Genomic DNA, 8,897 nt, shown 5'->3' with positions numbered 1-8,897 from the left:
ATATAATTAAAAGAAAACAAAAAGGTTAGACAAGGAGTTCTTATGTTAAATTATGCTCTGATAAAACTGTTTATGAATAAAACAAATGTTTTCTAACTTGAGGGCACTCGCGACTCATACGTGCTTACAATCTTAGAGCAAGTAAACTATAGTAATGATACATTAAGCCCTGAAACGTAAAATGTTTGTCCGTGCAATAATTATAACTAAAAAAAGACCTTTCAAATGCGTGTTATTTTTGTACAATTATTAATATGTACCTACAAATTATAGCATTATCATTTCAAGATACTGAATAAAAAGTTCAAATAACATTAACGTTTGAGTAAACAAACGCTTAATACTCAATGGCTCCCAGAATATTGTGAATCCAGTGTTGTTGCAGAGACACCAATACAAAAATAAACGAACAGACCGTGACAAACATATCTATGACTTATATAAATATTCCTCTTATAATCTTTTAAGCTGTAGTACAGGCTCGGCGCGTGCTAGGCTTTTGGCCGTGGGTACGCAAGAGGCCGGCTACTGGCTTCACGCGTACCCTTCAACAAATACAGGAACATTTCTTGAGCCTGACACGCTCCGAATCGCAACCTGTCTACGGCTTGGGGTTCCGGTCTGCGCTCCTCATAAATGTCCCTGTGGCAGTGATGTCGATAAGCTAGGACATCACGGTCTGTCATGCCTAAAAAGTGCAGGCCGCTTCTCGAGACATGCCGCACTTAACGATATCATACGCCGGTCCCTTGCCACCGTAAACGTGCCAAGTCTACTTGAGCCGACTGGTATTGCAAGAGACGATGGCAAGAGACCGGACGGTATGAGTTTGATTCCATGGAAGATGGGTCGGGTGCTGGTATGGGATGCAACCTGTTCAGACACGCTAGCCCCTTCCCATCTACATGGAACAAACAACAGAGCTGGTGCGGCTTGTGAAGCGGCTGAAAAAACAAAAGTAGACAAATACAGGGGTCTAGGCTCCGAATATGATTTTGTCCCATTCGGTGTCGAGACCCTTGGTCCGTGGGGTCCTAGTGCTATAACACTATTTAAGGAAATAGCAAAAAGGTTAGTCGACGTCACAGGAGACCGAAGAGCTGGCAGCTACTTCGGACAAAGAATTAGTCTAGCTATTCAAAGGGGGAACGCTGCCAGTATCTTCGGAACCTTGCCTAAAGGGACTCCTTTTAATAATATTTTTTAGTTATTATATTATGTGTATATATATACTTAAGGTTTTTTTTTTTTTTTTCTTTTTTTTAGTTTAATGTAATTTATCTGTTAAATATAGATTATTTTATTTGTTAATTATATACCTAATATTAATATTGACTCTTTCCTCTTATTCGAGATCAAATATGTGACCGTTATCGTATAAAGTTACTGAAATCGTGCTGTCTGTGTCAAGGCGTCGCCAAGTTCCAAAGATTCGGTTTTAACATATCACTGCTGGCTGGCCTCTTTTTCCATGTACGAGAAAAATCAGAACTTAATCCACCACGCTGCTCCACTGCGTGTTGGCGGATATATTTCTTAATACGATTAACGATGGCTAACAGGTGTCTATAATAAAAACCGGGACGACAACTTAACGGTTAGGAGACTCACAAGGAGAAACACTCATACCGGAAAGAAATATTTGAACAAATAGAAACAACCATCCCTATTTGGCAACCCATATGTTAAATAAATAATTTGAACGATAACCATTATCCTTATTTTACTTCATTTTATCCGTCTGCCTAAAAATGTTTCATTTAATATTTTCTGGTAGTTTAAGTCCGCCTTTCGCTTAATATACACTAGCGACCTGCCCCGGCTTCGCCTAGTTACCATGGTGTTACTAAATATAAAATATAAAATAAATATTTGCAATGTAAGCGTAGAAAAATGTGTTTATTTACGACATCACATTAGAAACCCCTAAAACTATCAGTGTTCCTCTACTATATTATGCATGTATCATACATATATCTTCCTCTGGAATCACTCTATTTACTACAGAAAACCGCATCAAAATCCGTTGCGTAGTTTTAAATATCTACGCATACAGACAGCGGGAAGTGTCTTTGTTTTATACTATGTAATGATATGTGATTCATCAGAAGATGAGTCAATTAAGTTGAAACAATATATCTTCCAAAAAAATATATCAGCGAATATTCCCAGTTCAGAATACGCTCCCACAGCGGTCTCGACCTACATCCTTTCAGCGCATTTACAGTTTTGCACTATCTCTGTTTGTCGTCGCAATCCCGACTCGCCGCGTCTTAAGAAACCGCGTCATTCCTGAAGTGAATCGGCACCCTTCATAACTCCTTACAGACTGTTATTACGAGTTAAGGTAACCATGTGTGTATATTATAAGATATTTATTTGTTACGATTTTAATGTAGTATAGAATTTACTCAAGAAGTAAAAAAAATCAATAAAAATACACAGTTGATTACTTTTACACAACTGGGGCGGAAAAACAAGCCTATAAACGCCTACTCTCCACAGGAACTACTTAAAATCAGTATTATGTGGCTGTGATCTTCTATAAGGGCGAGGTGCTTCCACAATCGGGCTGCTCCAGATTTCGAGCGGAATATTTCCTACTGTGCCCCACCTCAATTAACTCATCATCATCATCGTTTCAGCCTATTACAGTCCACAGCTAGACATAGGCCTCAACAAGTTCGCACCAAAAATGGCGCGAACTAATGTGTTGTGCCCATAGTCACCACGCTGAGCAGGCGGGTTGGTGATCGAAAGGCTGGCTTTGTCGCACCAAAGACGCTGTTGCCCATCTTCGGCCTGTGTATTTCAAAGCCAGTAGTTGAATGGTTATCCCGCCATCGGTCGGCCTTATAAGTTCCAAGGTGGTAGTCGAACTGTGTTATCCCTAAGTCGCCTCTTACGACACCCACGGGAAGATATATTCTTTAATGCCGTAGCCACACAGCCAATTAGCTACTAGCTCAATTAACTCAATACTAAAATTCGTGGATAATTCTTTATATATTAATACCTACTTCATCGTGGAACATAAAATTATATATAGCACAAAAGGAAATATGAAGTAATATATGGGGACAGAGTTCACATAACACAAGGCATAAAATGTACCGTTATACAAAAAAATGTAAGACATTTAATTCATGCAGGTCAATTCACATACACATACATAAATACCTACATGTATACAATATTCAGGTTTTATTTATATTTAGGTTCACAGTGTGTCGCTGACTTAAGAAAAAACCATTTCTAAAGTAAATAACGAAAGATTTATTTTATTACTATCGACGGTGCGTATTGTTTATAGATTTAGATGTCTATCAATAGACAATTTTTTATTTTCAATTTCTATGAGGTCTTTATATTCACATAATTTATAGGGGCAGTCGATATAAATAGATAGATTATGTCCACAACGTACGTCTGTAAAAAAAAGAAATATAATGTCTGTAAATCATGTTTTTAGAATTTCTATTTCTCTGCAATCGTTTTTAGCGTAATAACTCCACTACAGTAGTGGCCAATAATATACTGCAGTGGAGTTATTATATAATATTAGCACTACTAGACACTTAATGAAGGACCTTAATGATTTTAATTAAAACTCTAATAGGTACCAATATTTGCTCCGAGTACTAATTGAATTTATTATTTTTTAACCGACTTCCAAAAAAGGAGGAGGTTCTCAATTCGACTGTATTTTTATTATATATGTTATGTTACGTCACAACTTTTGACAGGGTGGACCGATTTCGATGATTTTTTTTTAATCGAAAGTTGCTGTGTGTCATATGTCCCATTTATTTTTTTTTATTTTTTTTTTGTTATCGCAGGGGAACCCATTTACGGGTGATATCTAGGATGCCCGGGTAGGCATTCCTAGACCGTATGTCGGCTTAGCACTTGGGGGGTGCACTACCGACCAAAACCCCTGCGGGAGCCTTCAGCCGCTTTAATTGGAGGGTCCCGGATCTGCAGGCAACAGGATCCCTCCAGCAACAGGCTGGCCTCGGCGAAAAGACCAGACTTCTCCTCCATGGGACTGTCCGGCTCACCTCTGAACAATCCCGACGACGCCATGTCTAGCAGGACCGGGTTCCCATCCCGGCCCGATATGGGCACAAGAGCGTTACTGGAAACGCATTAAGTAGCGCCTCCTACGCACCCCCGTTCGTCACCTGCGAACGGAGGCCTCATCGGCGGCCCCCTCTCTCATCCGCTCGTCGTTCTCCTTCTGGGACATTACTGTCTCGCAGAAGGAGACCATCGCCTTCCAGGACTCGTCATCACCGAGCATCGCGGTGATAACGCTCGGCAGTGACAAGTCCCCTCCGAGGACTGTCGTCAGATCGCGACGTAGCGCCGCCCATCTCGGGCACACCTCGAGGGTGTGCTGGGCAGAATCCACCGCCGCGAACTACAATCGTGACATTCAGTCGTCGGCTCCCTTTGGGCCATCCGACACAAGTATTCACCAAAGCAGCCGTGCCCGGTGAGAACCTGCTTCAGACGGAAGGTGAGGGGTTTGCGCTTACGGCGCATCCACCGCTCAAGGACCGGGCGCAAGGCAGCCGTTACGCGTGTGCCATACGGCTGCTCCGCCAGGTCCTCCCCCCACCTCCGCATTAATGCTTCTTGCCCCATCCGACGCACCCGTAGGATCCCGTCCAACGTAGGGTTCTCACCGAGAGCCCTCCTACCCGAGACGTATGAGTAGGTCTCGGCAAGGACCTCCGCCACGAGCTCCCACGGGGGGTCGCCAGCTAGAGCAGTAGCTGAAGCCCGCGATACCGTACGATACCCCCGCGATCACCCTCACCGCGATGATCTTCTGCACCGACCGCAGTGCGGCCTTATTCCTCGCAGTGAGGCGATCCGCCCAAACCGGGGCACCGTACGTCGCCATACTCCGGCAGACTCCGGAATATAGCTGCCTGCAGGCGGCGCTGGGATTTCCGAGGTTCGGGAGGAGTCTGCCCAGTGCACTCGCCACCTTCACGACCTTCGGTCCCACCATAGCGAAGTGTGGGCCGAAGGTCCACCCTCCGTCAAGGATGAGCCCCAAATACTTCATTTGGGGGCTCATCCTAACCCTCCCCTCTCCGATCTGCAGAGTAGCTCCCGGTGGGGGTCCCTTGCGTCCGGTCCCGCGGAAGAGGAGGGCTTCGGTCTTGTCAATTCTGACACGAAGCCCCGAACTCTTTATGCGGCTGATCACGAGGTCGAGTCCGACCTCAGCCAGCCGCGCCGCCTGCTTGTAGTCTCGGCCCCGGGAGTAAACGAGGGTGTCATCCGCGTAGCAGATGACACCCATCCCGGGGAGGAGACGGCCTCGCAGGACCCAGTCGTACCCGATGTCCCACAGGATCGGGCCCAGCACCGATCCCTGCGGGACACCGCAGCCGACCCGCCACCACTCCACGGACCCCGACCGATTCTCGAGGCCTACTTTGCGATTGGAGAGGTACGCCTCCAGCAGCCTCCCCAGATACGATGGCACTCCGAAGAATTCCCATTTAAATTTATTTGAGCTCTGATAAGTACTTTTCACGCGTGACGCCGCGTTGGCGCAACGCCCACAGCCATGGATTGTGCTTGCTGCGCTGGCGGTTGCAGGTTCGATCCCCGCACATGACAAACATTTGTATTGGCTATACAGATGTTTGCCGTAATCATAGTAGGGAATATATCTGCCAACCCGCATTGGAGCAGCGTGGTGGATTAAGCTCTGATCCTTCTCCTGCATGGGGAAAGAGGCCTATGCTCAATAGTGAGATATTACAGACTGAATCGATTTACTTGACTATTTTTTCGTCTACCTACGTTGTGTTACTTGTCATTGTAAATTGAAGTCGGTTTTTCGTTTGCGAGCAAACACAATTATATAAAATACACAACAAAAAATAAAGAATCAGAATTAAATCAAGAGAAGTAGAAAAATGAGATTATGAAATAAAAAATAATTATCAACAGCAATGCTGGGTACACAAACAAAAAGTTATGAGGTAAAAAATACAGTCGCATTGAAAATCCCCTCCTTTCTTGGAAGCCGGTTAATAACACAAGCGAAACCCCGGGAAACATCTAGTAGCACAATAAACAATCATCTCAATAAATCGGAGAGGATCTATTCTTCATCTTTCCAAATAAGGGACGTATCATAAGGGAGCTGTGTCCACATGTGATATATTGACTTCCGTTCCCTTCGTATTACCTTCACCAATATTGGGTTGGACACTCGGACGTCGCAAGACTGATTGCCTGCTCTGTTCATTGCTATAGGTTCATATAACACGAAGTTATTAAAATAAAAAAAGATAAGAGCATATTTAGGGCATTAAACTTGAAAAATAAATGTTAAGTTAAACGAGTGTGTCTTAGACCACACGACTGAAGTAAAACTTATGAAACGTAACTCCCTCCCTCTCATCTTCCGTTCGCATCGTCCGATCACACTTTTCGTAACGCTCTCGTGACGCATTCGCCAGCTTACTTCCCAAGTCAAGCGTGCGTACAGAAGTTTTCAAAAATAAGTAATAAACAGTATCATTAATAACAAAATGATACGGACAATATAAATAAAGCTTGTAAAATTAAGTACAATGTAACGTGGTCTAAATGACGAGTACACCTGTTCCTATTAAACGTTGGTAATTTTGAAATTCATGATGTTAGAACTTCAATGAATTATACATAAGCACACAAGCAACTACTATGTTGGAGTTATGTGCTTGTGTATAGTGTTTCCGGACCCCCGACACAGGAGAAAATCCTACTGGGGGCCGTTGAGTGTGAAGCGTTTGTTTGTTTATTTATAATTAAGAACTGTCCAATGTCCAGTAAAATATTCTAAAAGTACGTTAGCAAAAAAATATGAAATACTTTCCTGCGAGTATAATAATTTACTATATCTAGATGTTATTGTCCTCTCTTAAAGATAATCTGAATCAATGGGATTGTAGATATTGTTGTTATCAAGTCACGTTATTGTCCAATCAGTATTCTTTTCATTTAATACCAAATTCTAATTCTAAATTCTTCTGTTTCAGTTTTTTTATACAAATTGCCACGCTAATTCTTCTGTTTAATTGGTTTTATTTTCAGCAAATTTCTCTAAAATTGACAAATCCATCGACGCCCTCCAGGTTATTATAATAATTTAGATACACAAATAAATATAGATTATTCGACAAATATCGCTATACACACTCACCACAAAATGATTAATGAACAGAAAATGAGAACATTTAGACGCTGGATGATATATATCTTTAATCATAATAACAATTACACGCCCAACTATTAACTTTAACACGGTTTATTACACGCTATTATAACCCTTAAGTGTCCGTATTAAGGACGTTTGTGGTTCACTGAGGGTTTGTTTGGGTTAGTAATATTGACAGAAAACACAATTTCCGGCGGAACAGAGATGCAAACAGCGCTTCTTAACAATTTGCTTCTAATTGCTATCGTTTTGTAATCCCAGTGGCTTATAAAGTGGTCACATGTCGTAATAAATGTTTATTAGTAATATTAATTTGTTTACCCTTAAACGTTTAGGTTTTATGGTGCAAGATTATAAACTTCGACGGTCTCTGATCCTATCGTATTTCTTGTGCGTAATTCCAACGTAAATCAGATAGTACCTACGTAAAATCATTGGTAATAATGCCATTTACACCTGAAAACGATTTTCCTTGTGGTAGCATATTACTCCTAACGCAAAGAAACACACACCCGAATTGGAGCAGCTCGGCTAATGACGGTCATTTCACACAGGATGCTCATGTCCTACATTGGGACATAAACAGTTTTAGGTAAGTCTTATAACGTTTAATTTAAATATTTCAATTCAAATTTTGATCTTTACCTTTTTTGCAAAAATATGACGAAAACAGTATAATTACATAAGTAATTAAATTATAATACAAAAATATTATGAGGGTCTTTGTTAATGATTTAATTTTTATCGAATGAAGATACGTACAATTAAAAACTCAAACTGGAAAAGGAGACAGTAATAATCAAATTAACTCAGTTATACATTCTAGACGCGTCAGCAAATATTGTGTTTGGGAATCTGTTTAGAAATTGGTATTGAAGTGTTTCTTTTACTTCGCGATGAATATAAAAAAAATATTAATGTACTAGCAGCGCCATCTATTGTCGAGTCGATGAAAACAAGTAATTCTATTTAAATAAAAATGAATGTTGCTAAGCACATAATTCGAGAATGGCTCGACTAATTCGGCTAATTTATTTTTTTGTATGTTCCTTAAGGCCAGTAAGGTTTTATAACTTAAAATATAATAATTTTCACTAGTAACTTTTAACAGAACGAAGTCTCTCCGATCAGCTAGTTAAATAATATAAATATCAGTAACATACATTATTTTCAGATTACGATAAGTCAAAGTAAAGTTAATGAATAATATAAACTTAAATTGATTTAATGTTTAAGAAAAGGAAAAGCAAAACAAAAAGTGTGCGTTGGCCGGGAATCGAACCCGGATCAACTGCTTGGAAGGCAACTATGCTGACCATTACACCACCAACGCAACTGACTCTTGGGTTCAAATTTTTCGTCTGTTTTATATCTAACTCAATATAATTTTAACTATACATATTTTGTAACATGTATCATGTAGGTATATCACTTTATTCTTCTTTTCAAAATGACCGCAACTGTCCTAGCTGGTATAGTGGTATATTTTTTTATAGATGAGATTAGGAGATATAGGTATGTATTTTTTTATTTCTTTTATTTTATTTTATACTTTATTGTACACCACAAATATATTACAAACAAGGCATAAAGTTAATTACAGACAGTGAAGTACAATGGGCGGACTTATGGGTACTTAATTAACCATTTCTTCCAGACAACC

At 40.6% G+C, this 8,897-nt stretch overlaps 1 non-coding gene across 1 annotated transcript; it reads right to left on the bottom strand.

Annotated features, from left to right (window-relative positions):
- Positions 1-8,495: 8,495 nt before the first annotated feature.
- Positions 8,496-8,567, bottom strand: Trnag-ucc. The gene has a single exon. It is a non-coding gene; the product is annotated as a tRNA-Gly (tRNA).
- Positions 8,568-8,897: the final 330 nt, after the last annotated feature.

This window comes from Melitaea cinxia, chromosome 14 (assembly GCF_905220565.1).
Source record: "Melitaea cinxia chromosome 14, ilMelCinx1.1, whole genome shotgun sequence".
NCBI lineage: Eukaryota > Metazoa > Arthropoda > Insecta > Lepidoptera > Nymphalidae > Melitaea > Melitaea cinxia.
The sequence above is the reverse complement of the archived record's forward strand: the minus strand, read 5'-3'. Positions and strand labels throughout refer to the sequence as shown.